The 13,402-nt window shown below is 42.2% G+C and overlaps 1 long non-coding RNA gene across 1 annotated transcript; it reads left to right on the top strand.

Annotated features, from left to right (window-relative positions):
- The first annotated feature begins 584 nt into the window (after positions 1-584).
- LOC121482001 lies at positions 585-9,896 on the top strand. The gene is made up of 4 exons (XR_005985479.1): positions 585-691; positions 776-859; positions 1,289-1,499; positions 9,577-9,896. It is a non-coding gene; the product is annotated as an uncharacterized LOC121482001 (long non-coding RNA).
- Positions 9,897-13,402: the final 3,506 nt, after the last annotated feature.

Here is a 13,402-nt window from a genome sequence, read left to right as displayed (position 1 = left end):
AAAAGATGAAAAACAAAATTAGTTGACTAAGAGTGACAATAAAGCTACAATATGGACACCTGGGTGGCTCAGTGGTTGAGCATCTGCCTTTGGCTCAGGTCATGATCCCGGGGTGCTGGGATTGAATCCCACGTCGGGCTCCCTGCAGGAAGCCTGCTTCTCCCTCTGCCTGTGTCTCTGCCTCTCTCTCTCTCTCTCTCTCTGTGTGTGTGTGTGTGTCTCCCATGAATAAATAAAATCTTTTAAAAAATAAAATAATAAAACTATAATATTTTACTAAAAACTACCTACCAGCCAGCAGTCTGGATGGGTAAGATTCTCTGAACAAAACCCCGCAACTGCAAGAAATCATTTTATGTTAATGCTCATACTTGACCTTCAGAGAACCCGTGTTCTGGGCAAGTCAGACATTTTTGGCAGAGTCCCGGATGGAGACTCAACAGCAGTGTGGTCGTTCCCTGGGGTCTTATTGCAGCTTTTGATTCGTTTTGCTAGCACACCGCCTGTCCAGATGCCTCTGTCACTCATTTGGTGCCTCGCTCACCCTTCACTACTTTGTACATTCTCTCTCCCTCCCTCTCTCTCTCCCTCCCCCCTTTTGCATCTCAGCCCACACATGAGTTCTCCTTCCAGCCAGGCTGATTTCCTCTCTCCCATATGTATTACTCATCGTCCTCTCCTTGAAGACCAGGTCAGAGCAGCAGCGACCCAGTGACATCCACCCCATATAAGCTCCCTTTGCTGAATAGTTGTCTTGCCTTCTGCCTCTCAACAGACAGCAAGCTCTTGGAGGAAGGCCCAGGAGGGACCTTATTTATTGCTGTTGACACCACATTCCCTGGGAGTCCACCTTGCACAGGTTAGAAATTCATTGTCTGGAGAGGGGGAGGGGAGGGCGAAGAAAATGCAAGTGGCTATGAGCCCGTATACCTCTGATGCATGCCTTGGGGGCTAGCATGGTGCCAAGCCCCAGACATTCCTTGATGAGGAGACAGCTTTCTTTGGTCTGTAGGAATGTAGACACACGCATGTATCGAGTAGCTACCAATCCAAAGGTGAAGTGATTGAGGTGTGGGGCCGGGCGGGGGGTGGGGCGGGGGGTGGGTGGTGGTGCTGAGCCAGACAAGGAGGGAAGCTGGTGGCTGTCCCCTTCTGCTCACTCTTGGACGGCAGGTGTGGGGAACCCCCTCATGTGAAGATGTTCAGCCCATCTAAAGGTAGCTGAGGAACAGGGGAATGTGTATCCAACTAATGGCTGACTTCATCCCTCCTCCTGTCCCAAATGTAGCAAGGATTCAAAGACCAGCGCCTCAGATTTCTTTGTTCCACCAGAGAGTCCTCCACACCAGCGAGCTACCTCTGGAAGGCTCTCACACAGAAGGAAGCGTGACTTTCTTGAATTTTGCCTTCATGGTCATTAGTGCATCTTCTATTGGGAAATGTCTATTCAAGTCTTGCTCATTTTAAAACTGGGTTGTTCATCTCTTTACTGTTGGTTGGTAAGTGCTGGGATCAAGTCTTTTGTCAAATACTTATGCTGCAAATATTTTCCCCAGCCTACACGGGCTCATATGTTCATTTTCTTAGCAGTGTCTTTTGATGAGCAGAAATTTCTAGTTTCAATAATGTCTAACTTATCAGTTTTGCTCTTTGATGATTAATGGTTTTGGGGTCTTATCTGGGATGTCTTTGCCTACCACAAATCATAAAGATAGAGTCCTATATTTTCTTCCAGTAGCTGATGTCTGGATATTATATTCAGGTCTGTAATTCAGCACAAATTAATCTTTATTCATGGAGCGAGGTGGAGGTTGGGGCTCATTTTTTGTTTCCCTATCGTATCTGCTTTTCAGCAATATTTGTTAAAAAGATCTTTCACTATTGGACTGACTTAGCACCTCGGTTAAAAATCAGTTGATTGTATATGGGTGGATCTATTTCTGGAGTCATTAACCTATAATTTTTTTAACCTGTAATTTTAAAAAAGATTTTATTTATTTATTCATGAGAGACACACAGAGAGAGGCAGAGACACAGGCAGAGGGAGAAGCAGGCTCCCTGCGGGGATCCTGATGTGGGACTCCATCCCAGGGCTCTGGGATCATGCCCTGCGCTGAAGGCAGCCGCTCAAGGGCTGAGCCACCCAGGCACCCCTAACCTGTAATTTTTGAGCAATACACTCACCTAGAGAGTGGGCCTTTCAAGATTTCCTCACCCTTGGGCTTTATTTTAAAGGGACTAAGGTTAAAAAATAATAAGGGACTAAGAGAGAATGCTTGGTTTTGAGAAAATAAAGCACATGCTTGTTGAATTATAGTTCTTTGGGGGAAAATATTTTCAGACACCATAAGTAAACAACATGGCAGGCATAAATCTTCCTCTGCAAATAAAATGCAGGACATGCTTGTTTTATTTTCTTGAATGAAAATTCGATTTGCCTTTAAGGTCTTATACCTCCTTTTTACCATGCTGGTAAAAAGACCATTTCAAGTCCTTCTAGAGATTTTCCCCTCCCCCTGGTTGTGAAAGAATCTTTTTTCAGGAGGTGGAAAATTATGGGAGGGCAAGGTGGGAAGTGGAATCTTTACTCTCCTGTCTATTAAGGGAACAATGGTATCCTTAAGGATCAAGCCTGAACCCTCCCTTAAAGGTGAGTTGGAGTGAGATAGAGGTTGGGGTTCATTTTTAATCCATAAGGGTATCCACATATTCCATATGTGCCAGATAGAACACGGGGATCTCAGCATAGGTTGGGAGTCTCTGAACCTCCCTAAGCTAACCCCTTGCTGTCAACTCCTTGGGTGGTGTTAGCTTCTACAGAATATGGCAGCAGATATTTGTTTTTGTTTTGTTTTGTTTTGTTTTTCGATATTTGGTATTTTTGCCTGCCTAGTATATCTCCCTTTTTTCCAACAACAGCACTTTAATTTCTCTTTGGGAAACCACTCCTCCCTACTCTGGAATATATGGAGCTAATAAGTGATTGATTGAGCTCCTGACCCAAGATTTTAGCCAATCCTAAGCACTGAAAGTCAGCCCCTCTTTGGGAGTTTCTGTCTGCTGGGTTTCAGGGAGGTGCACGGTAGACTCTGTACTTAGTGGATTCTCCTCCATGGAGGGAATCTGAGAGTGAAGCCGGCTCAGTGAGCAGCTGGGCCTTGAGAGAGAGCCAAAGACAAAAAGTCCTTCTTGTTCAACAGAGTTCAGCCATGCCTGAGGCTAGATCCACAATTTCGTGAGCCATTAAATTCTCAACTGTCAGCCTATTTAAATTGGAGTCTGTAATTGCAGTGGAAAGAGTCTTGATATACCACAACTTGGGCAGCCCAACAACCTCTGCCCTTCCCAGTCTAAGGCGCGCGCTCTCTCTCTCTCCCCTTTTCCACACAGATACCATTTCTAAGCCTACCTCCAAGCAGAGTCTGTCTTGAAGGAGTTACCTGCCAGGACCACCTGCTGGGAATAAGCTTAAGGAAAAGTCAAAGTGAGGATAAACATAAATTAGTGTCTCAAGATGTCCTACTGCCATGTAGATCTCTTTCTCTGTCCTGCTTGCTTATTACCGATAATTTTTCTCACTTCCCTATCCGTTTGCTCTTTCTCCCCCAGTAGTCTTGTTTCCAAGCCAATTTAATGCATAAATCACTTACTTTGTGCCCAGTAGTGTTTGGAATCATCAAACATAGCATCAGCTCTTGAAAAGCTCAGGTGTAATGAAAGAGAATTTAGAGCCAGGACAGAGTAAGTGAGGGGGCCTGGGTCCAGGGGACAAAGGGCAGGAAGTCAACACTTCAAATTTGAAGCTGATGATACCATGGAATGAGTCCTTCTGGGACGAGCAGGGGCAGGCTTGGATTATGGGGAGACAGTCAGGTGAGAGACCTCTAAGCTCTGATTCTGAAGGAGGGGATTTGAGAGTCCATTAAATTATAGAACCTTTCTGTTAAACAGAGCCTGAGCGATGATCCAATCTGACACAGCTAGATCCTTGTATTTCTTTTGAGTAAAATTATATCCAACCCTAAACCTCAGTCTCACAGTTTAACAAACAAGAGAAGGAAGCCAATAGTTCCCACAATAGGCAGGGGTCAAAGATGCTCCCAGGAGGTCCCTCGGGGTCTGCCAACCAGAGGAACTCAGCTCTTACCTGTTTCACTAGTGCTGTTTCCCCATTAAGATTTGTAAAAAACAAAAATTGGAAGAAGTTTGCAAAGCCAAGGAGTAGTTTACTTCCCACCCGGTGCTAACACAACTTCTGCCTTCTTTTGAGCCCCATCTGCCCCCATTCCCCACCCCTGTTCCAAAACTTGGATTTATGTTCCCTCTTCCGGTTCCATACCCATCAGTGTTTGCCAAGACTCAGAACCCAGATCTGGGATTTTGTTTCCCAACCCCCCACTGTCTCCTTTTCTCCCTTTGGGACATCACCTGTCATTTCTGGGCCAAAGACACCCAGATCTGTTAGTTTAGCCTGACCTGTATTTATGCTTCCACCCAGCGTCTCCCGCTGCCTGTGGGACCATTCTGCTTGGATGCTCTGCCCTCACTCAGCTCCTCTACCAGAAAGAACAGTAACCCCACTCAGTAGCAGAAAATTGGCCTCTTGGAAACAACAGTGGCTGCCACTGGATGGCTAGAAATGCTTTTTTGCTTGGCTGTAGCTCTTTTAATGTGATGAACATTAGCTGATATTATAAAAATAATAATAACTTTAAACCAAATATGATTAAATAGAAAAAAAATTATCTGGAACTTTTCAGGGTTTAAATGGGGTGTCTGTGTGTGTGTGTGTGTGTGTGTGTGTGTGTGTGTGTGTTCTAATTTATTTTTAACCTGCTTTGCCTATCTGGATATGTGTTCATGAGATTTTAGAATTGGGAAAATTTGAGTATTGTAAGTCACCAGTTCACATTTGAAAAGTTTTTGTGCATAATATGAAACACCTTTTATAATTTATTTAAGCAGTCCACTATTGTTAGACTTTGAGTCGCTTCCAACTAAACTCCTATTGTTGGACATTTTGGTTGCTTCCAACTTGGCCCTAACAAACCAACGCAAAGCCAGAATAACTGCATGAAAATACATTACAATAAAGGAGAAGGGGAAAAGGAGGGAAACAACTGGAGAAATTCTGGGGGGGGGGGGGGGCGGAATAGACCAACTTGCTTAAAGAAATAAAAGTTTTAAGAGCCCTTTTGTACACAAAATTTGCCAACATTGCCCCCAAAAAAGGAAAAAACCCACAAAGCTAACAGTGATTGTAGATTATTCATTTTCAACCAAATTATTTTTATTTTTAGAAACTGGCTCAACTAAGTTGTTTTAAACAAAAGCATGTGCGTGTGTCCCCTTCTGGACCAACGCTTATGTAGCCAGTTAGGGTGTTCGTGATCATCCAGTGCTATAAACGGAAAAGTGTTTATTTTAATATTTGTAAGATTGCCTTCTAAAACCCAGTGCCTTTTTCTCAAATCTCAAGCCTGGTGGTGGTCCTGAGATGTTGCTGACTGGTCCACCGACAGCGTGACATCTCCTTGGGTCTCCTCCTCAGCCCCATCTTCTCCACATTGATCACCAGTCCCACTGTGACCTGTGTAGAAGGGGTGGGAAGGGTAGTTGTCTGGGTTCCAGCATTCAAAATGTTGCCTGGTACATGGGAGAAATAGAAAGCCACTCTGAAAATAAATTGTTTCCTCCTGCCCCCAATCCATCCCCAAAATAGTAAGAGGATGCTTAGTGTTTTTCAAATGCTTCAATTTTTCATATTTTCAGCCACCAGAGGCCATGGTCCTAGCACCCACCACATTAGTCTTGACTGTTACAAGCCTTAACCTGTCTTCCTCCAGTCTTCTGAGACAGGACCTATTGTCGGTTCAGACTAAGAAATTAAAACAAGACTCAGCTGCAGAGATTTGTCCATAAAGTCACTATTTCCAAGGGTCCCATTTCCAAGGGAGACAGATAGACTTCTGGCACCAAAAGTTGCTTATCTGGTTCCTTAGAGCTGCAACATTAAATTCACTCCCAGGTATGAAAAAAACCGTCAGGCATTCTTTCTATCTGCTGCCAGGAACAAAGGTGAAAACCAGCTCAGGTGAGTTCCTCAGAATATACTCTATCCTTCAAGAGAACTACCACCTGTCTTACCTCTTCCCTACACAGCTATGATTTTTCTTATATAGATGTATGCTTTGGCAGAACCATTTGAAAGTTTCAGACATCGTGACACTCACCCGTCAATATTTCAGCAACCATCTACCACCAAGGACATCCATCCTCCAATGCCATGACACAGTGCACTAAGGAAAACTAACATTAATTTAATAATATCTGATGTACAGTCATATTCAAGTACTACAAGAGTCCTTTATAAAATGTTTTTGGGGGGCGCCTGGGTGGTTCAGTTGGTTGAGCAGCCAACTCTTGGTTTCAGCTCAGGCCATGATCTCAGGGTCATGAGATCGAGGCCCGAGTCGGGCTCCCTGCTCAGTAGGGAGCCTGCTTCCCCCCTTCCCTCTACCCTTCCCCCTGCTTACACCATCTCACTTTCTTTGATATAAGTAAATAAATCTTTAAATATATATGTATATAAAAGGTCTTTTATCGCTTTAAGAAATGTCATCATACAGCTGTGGCTCATACACTGTTGTCATGCCTCTTGTAGTCTAAAAAAATTTTAACTTAGAATAGTTCCTGTGGCTTTTTGTTTTGTCTTGTCTGTTTTATGCTTCTTGAATTTTTTTTTTTTTTAATTTACCCCAGTTGTCTTGTAGAATCTCCCACATCCTAGATTTGTCTGACCATTCTCTGATGACTAGATTCAAGTTGAACATTTTGGGCCACAAGTGATGGATCTGTGTCCTTACTGCATCACATCAGGCCAGGGAACGTTTGGTTGTCCTAGTGCTGAGTTTGACCATTCGGTAGCCAACTTCTTTTTAAAACGTAAAATTAAACCACACCATGTACAAATCTGTATTTTCTAATTGTGCGATGAAAGCCTAGTGTATCTTTCAAAACAATCTTCATGAACAACAGCTTTTGTGATTTTAAAATAAAAATTCGACTGTAAGTAACAAGGCTTCTCCATTACTGTGAAGTGGGTGTTTGAAAAGCCTGTGAACTAATATTGGTTATCTTTCACAGAATCTGGAATTTCTTCTACCAAGACCAAAACCAGCACCTTGCAAACAGAAAACCCCATCTTCACAAGTGGAGTTTTCAAGCCAGATTCCAAAAGGAGATAGATTGCTAAGGACAGGGGGCAGTGGGGTTGCAAATGTGGCCTCTGTCCTTGGGCCAAAGGGCCATGGGCCACCTCGCCCAAGCTCACCTCACTTACATGATGGGAGTCCCATATTCACTGCCAATCAAGCCCAGCCAGGACTGCGTTGTCCTCTTTGTAGTAGGAGGAACGGGAGGGTGGGAGAGGAAAAGGAGATTTTTTTCTTTTTAAAGATTTCTTTATTCGTGAGAGACACAGAGAGAGAGAGTCAGAGACACAGGCAGAGGGAGAAGCAGGCTCCCTGTGGGGAGCTCGATGCGGGACTCGATCCCAGGACCCCAGGATCATGCCCTGAGCCAAAGGCAGATGCTCAACTACTGAGCCACCCAGATGCTCCAGATTTTTTCAATGCACTCGGAAATGGCTAGAATCCTTGTTGACATATTAAACTTAAAGAACCATTTTCAGGAAGAGATGTTATTAGTCTGAGTAAGTCTGAGTGAGTGTGTCTTATGATTTTGAGCTTGATCAGAGCTTTTTACAGAGGAGATGTTTCCTGTGAGAGCAGCCATTTCCAGAGTCCCGGCATCTTTTCCTAAATGCAGACCTAGTTCTGTCAAACTTGATGGATATTGCAGTCCACACAGCTTCTTATCACCACTTTTCATTTGGGGGGAGATGCTCTGCTGATAAGAACATGGGCTGAACATTCAATCGATAATAGTGACATAAATATTCTCTAGTTGTATAAATAAAACTGCTTTTACTGAACTATATTTTCAGCTTCTGGCAGCAGCAACTTTAGCAAATACCCTTTTGGGAAAACCCACAATAAATATTAAATTGGAAAAGACTTTCGTGAACTGAAGTCTCACTCCATGAAGTCACAGGAGCCAGATCTTATTTAAAATCAGTTTTCAGCTGCCGTTTCTTGGGTACAAGGTAATGAATTGTCTTGCTAATTGAACTTGAGATTCACCTTTCAATTATGAAGCAAATTGCAGAGCCAAAGAACAGGCAGGTAAAAGTGAGATGATGGGCAGTCATGTTGAAACTAAGACATCCTGCTTCTCCCTCTGCCTGTGTCTCTGCCTCTGTGTGTGTGTGTGTGTGTGTGTGTGTGTGTGTCTGATGAATGAATAGATTAAAAATCTTTAAAAACAAAGAATTAAAAAAAATAAAATATTTTAAGCCAAAAAAAAAAAAAAGACATCCTTCGTTCCGTTATTTGTGGGCACAAGAGCTTCACGTCCTTTGTAAATCCCCAGCAGTGTCTGAGAACATAAAAGTCTCAAAGCATCTCAGCGTAGAGGAAAGGAAAGAGGGAGAGGGCGAAAGATTCTTCTTTTACTGGATTTCCCTTTATTGTCTTATATTACATGAGAAAACAGTCTTTCTGTGACAAATAAATTCAGGAAGCCTGTGTTGAGGGATGCTGAATGGAGTGGTGGCAGATAGCTATATAATTGAAATTGTCTCGCTTTGTACTACCTTCGGAGGGGCTTGTGTATTGGCTTCAGATTTATTGAGACAGATTATACCCCTGGGTGTAAATCACTTTGTAAAAGTAAATCAGGCAGTTTCCATAATTCCCTTCGGCCTCTGGGGTACAGTTTAATACACTAAGCCGTAATTTACTATTAAGGGGGACCCTTGGGGTGACTTTTCCTAGGGAATCGGCTTCTCATTGGGAGACTCATTCATTATGTTACAATAAATAAGCCTCCCCACCTCCTCTCTGCCCTTGTCATCTCTTGTTTATATATCCAAAGGGGGAATGTGTGGGCTCTAGGTTTGGAAGGCAGAAAGTCGGGTCTTGTGTTTCTGGTGCAAGGAGATGTTATCTATTCTCTGGAACAGGAGGAGACACCACAGGAAGATGCCATCTCTCTCAGCCCCGGATCCAGCAGGATTTGCCCCCCTTGATCACCCAGGGCCTGGGCTCTATTTGACAGTTTGAAGAGAGGCCAGCCTGGGACCCCAGCACTCAGCTTCATTATGAAGCTTTGAGTATCAAACACTGTCTCCATAAGACATTTCTCTAAAACTGTTTCTCTGATTCATCTGATTTGCATTTTTGTTTGATTTGGGGTGTGACTGTGTTTTCAATGTTTTAAGTCCTACTTCTGATTTACAAAAATAATAACCGAGTGGCCACTTATTCCTCAATTGTTAAAATGAAGAAGTAGAATCTGGTGGGGTGGGGAGGATCGTGGAGCTGGGGATGCTAATCGTTCAGTATTTATAAAATTGGGCATTGAAATTAAGAAGATCCATTTAAGAAGAGGTGGCTTGAGTTTATTTAAAATGTAATTACTTTTGGCCTCTGTGATTTTGTTCCTCTTTCCCAGACAAAGACAAGAATTCCGCAAACAATGCCGGTCAGTGGAACCTAATATGCAAGAGAGGATTCAGGTGGTTCCAGGTGAAATTAAATTGCGTGCATGGGCAGGCTGCATCATAAGCAATCTCCAAGCTTCTTTCTCGCATTTGTGGTTTCTGGTTTCCTTCTGCTGTAGTGGTACAACTCTGCTCCATCCAAAGCCAGCGGTTCACCGGTTCACTTGCTGCTCTGATGACCAGTCTCCTAATAGCTCTATAATCCTTCTTTCACACCTACATTTTTTCTATCTACTATGAAGTCAACAGGATTTAGACAGCCTTTCTTCTGCACCTCTTTTCCTCTTCTCACGGATCTACTGTTTTCCTTTCCAATTTAATTTCTGCTTTCTAGCAGTTTCTCACTATGTAATTCAGAGACCAAGGGTGAAGAAGACTACTCAGGATTGTACATTCATGTTCCCCATGAGATCAAGGGTCACAGTTTTATTGAAAAGTCCTAGAGAACACTTCCTTAAGCAACCGTAAAGGGGGGGGGGGTTGGTTTGCAATAGCTCTAAATTGTCCTGAGTTGTTTTAGAAAATTGGTTTTAGTTATAATGGAGATGTTCAAGAAGTAGCAAAAGGTCCAGAAAGTGAAGCTCCAAAGGTCCAAAATCAAGCTCTGATTTGTGAATTTGTTAAAATTATCCCTACACCCAGCGGTACCCTGGAGACCTTGCTCCACCCTGTCGCCCTTCAGGAGCTGAGAGAGCCTGGAACCAGCTGTGGACAGGACAACCTGAATGGAGCTCTCCTCTTCCAGAGATTGGGGTCCTCTGTTAGAGTCCTGCAAAAGGAGTTAGAGACCCAGGTAAACAAAAAGATGCCCACTCCTCAAGAACATTCTCTGGAGAGACTGATCGGAGACAGAAGTGGCATCAGCCACTCATCCACCAAGATGAGAAGAAATCCAGGAGACCAGGAAACCAACATACCCACAGTGGTAGCCATTTAGAAATATCACTTGCAGGTTTATGAAGAGTGGGGTGCGCATATGTATTGAATTTGTACATATATATACATAAAAATGTATGTTTATATGTCCACACACACATATACACATGTATATTCTAACTTTGGCAGTGAGGCCTTCAAACCTGAAAGTAGGACTCTGGCATCACATTGAGGGCTGTGGCAAGTGGCCCCTGTGTGTGTTCTCCTAGCTTCTCTATGTCCAGTGTGAACCTGCTGGCCACAGACTACTTATGCAGGTCTCAAGTTATACTCTGTTGACTCTCAGCTCCATAGCTCACTAGCCTCAGTTTCCTCATCCATACAATGGGCATAATGTGAGTTATTTTAGGTAGACCACATTATTAGCAACCTCATCAAATAAGAAAATACGTGTAATAGATTTGACACCTAGAAAACATTCAATCAGATGCTAGTTATTATTACGTTTTATTAGGTTCCCTTCTTAGCCTTTGCCTGTTGCTAACAATAGAACTGTAAGTGGGGATCTTCTGTATAAACTACAGAGGCTCCATGACCCAGGATTTTTTTTTCTTCTACATCCTTTATTATTTTTTTTTAAGATTTTAGTTTTATTTATTTATTCATGAGAGACACAGAGAGAGATAGGCAGAGACATAGACAGAGGGAGAAGCAGGCTCCATGCAAGGAGTCCCAGGACTCTGGGATCATGCCCTGAGCCAAAGGCAGAGCCTCAACTGCTGAGCCACCCAGGCATCCCTACATCCTTTATTCTTAGTCAAATGCAGCAGTACATGGAAATTTAACTAAACATGAGTTATTTTTTTTCTTATTTATTTATTTTTTTTTTAAAATTAATTTTTATTGGTGTTCAATTTACCAACATACAGAAAAACACCCAGTCTAAACATGAGTTATTAAATGACCAAACACCAGGGCAAACTTTTGGAAAGTCATAAAACTTTTACCAGCTATAAATAAAAATGTCCTTAAGACTTGTGATGGTTTGGCAATTCCTGAGCAAAAGATCACAATTTTAAAGTAGGTTACCACAGTGTAAATGTCAGATAATCAATGTATATATTTTAGATATAAAAAGGTAAAGTAAGAAGTGAAAAATAGCTCGATTAATATCGTAAAGTTTTTCTTTTAAAAAAGTCAGTTGGCTCTGAAAAATGTCCAGGTTGGTTGTTCTGAATGCCAAGAATTTTCAAGGGATTCATAAGATACAGATTCAGGGCTGCAGGAACAGGCTCTCTGCAGGCTGATTGAAGGAGCTGTGGGGGGCTGAGGGCTGTGCATTTGTAACAAGTCATCAGGGTGAAACTTTTCACTGAGATGGTGGAAAGTATGTTTACATGGTATGTTCACTGTCTGTCCTCAAAACTCCCAGAAGTTAGGGACTTAGAGATTTGTTCATGATGCTCCAGACATGGCTGCATGATTTCTGCAACTCTTTTGCCCTATGTGCCAGACTTTTTCATTAAAATGCTATTTTTCTGGGGGTGCTTGGGTGGCTCAGTTAGTTGAGCATCTGACTCTTGGTTTTGGCTCAGATCATGTTCTCAAGGTCATGAGGGATTGAGCCCCAAGTCTAGCTCCGTGCTCAGCGAAAAGTCTCCTTGGGATTCTCTCCCTCCCCCTCTGCCCCTCCCATACTCATTCTCTCTCAAATAAATTAATTAATTAAATATTTTTAAAAATTATATTTTTCTGATTTAAAAAGTTAAATGAGAGGCACCTGGATGGCTCAGTCGGCTAAGGGTCTGACTCTTGATTTCAGCTCCGGTCATGATCTCAGGGTTGTAAGATTGAGACCCAAGTTGGGCTCCCCACTGGGCATGAAGCCTGCTTGGGATTCCCTCTCTCTCCCTCTCCCTCTGCGCCCCCCACCTCCTTTCTCTTAAAAAAAAAAAAAGAAAGAAAGGTGAAAATAAGGGAAGTACAAATAAGTGCAAGGAAATTATTATAAAGTCATTCACAACCCGGAAATACCATGGTCATTATTTTAATGTTTTTAAAATTCTCTTTATTTATTTGTTTATTTATTTTAGAGAGGGAAAAGGGGAGGGGCAGAGGGAGAAAGAATCTTAAGCAGACTCCACACCCAGCACCAACCTGAACCGAAATCACAAGTTGGTCACTTAACTGACTGAGCCACCCAGGTAACCCTAAAATTCTTTTTAAAACACATATGTATAGTATGTATATACACACACACACACAAATATATGATTACATATATTTTTTACTTTTAAAAAATGGAAATATGCTATGTGCACTATTGCCTGCTTGTTTTTACTTAATAGTATATTATGAATTTTTGCCTCTAATTAGATACTTTTATTTTTTTTAATTAGATACTTTTAATACCTTTTCATGGCTATATATTATTCCATCATATGAGAAGTTCATCGTTTATTTAACCATGCCAGCTTTTTCCTATTTTAAACAATACGATGATGTGTGTCCTTATGTCCATCTTCATTCTTGCACTTTCTGGCTTTTTTATTTCTTTCTGCATGCTGTGGGTTGACACACTTTCCTGGCAGAGAGCCAAATATATGGTTGCTCTCACCAACAAGTGACTCCAGGTTAAGAATGATCTCAGGAATCTCCACACACTGATTTTACAGGTAAACTTAAGGCCTAGAGAAGCTAAAAAAAAAATTGCAAAAAGTGTCCTACCTAATGAATGCAAAGCACAGACTAGAACCTGGGATGTGAGGATCCCCTTTTGATGCACTTTCTAACCTGCTGAATCCCCCAAAGTGCCCTGAAAAGTGAGACTTTCAGGATCACACAAAGGAAGAAGATATGTACACACACACATAAATACATTTATACACTTGCACACACATA

This window comes from Vulpes lagopus, chromosome 24, assembly GCF_018345385.1.
Source record: "Vulpes lagopus strain Blue_001 chromosome 24, ASM1834538v1, whole genome shotgun sequence".
NCBI lineage: Eukaryota > Metazoa > Chordata > Mammalia > Carnivora > Canidae > Vulpes > Vulpes lagopus.
The sequence above is the reverse complement of the archived record's forward strand: the minus strand, read 5'-3'. Positions and strand labels throughout refer to the sequence as shown.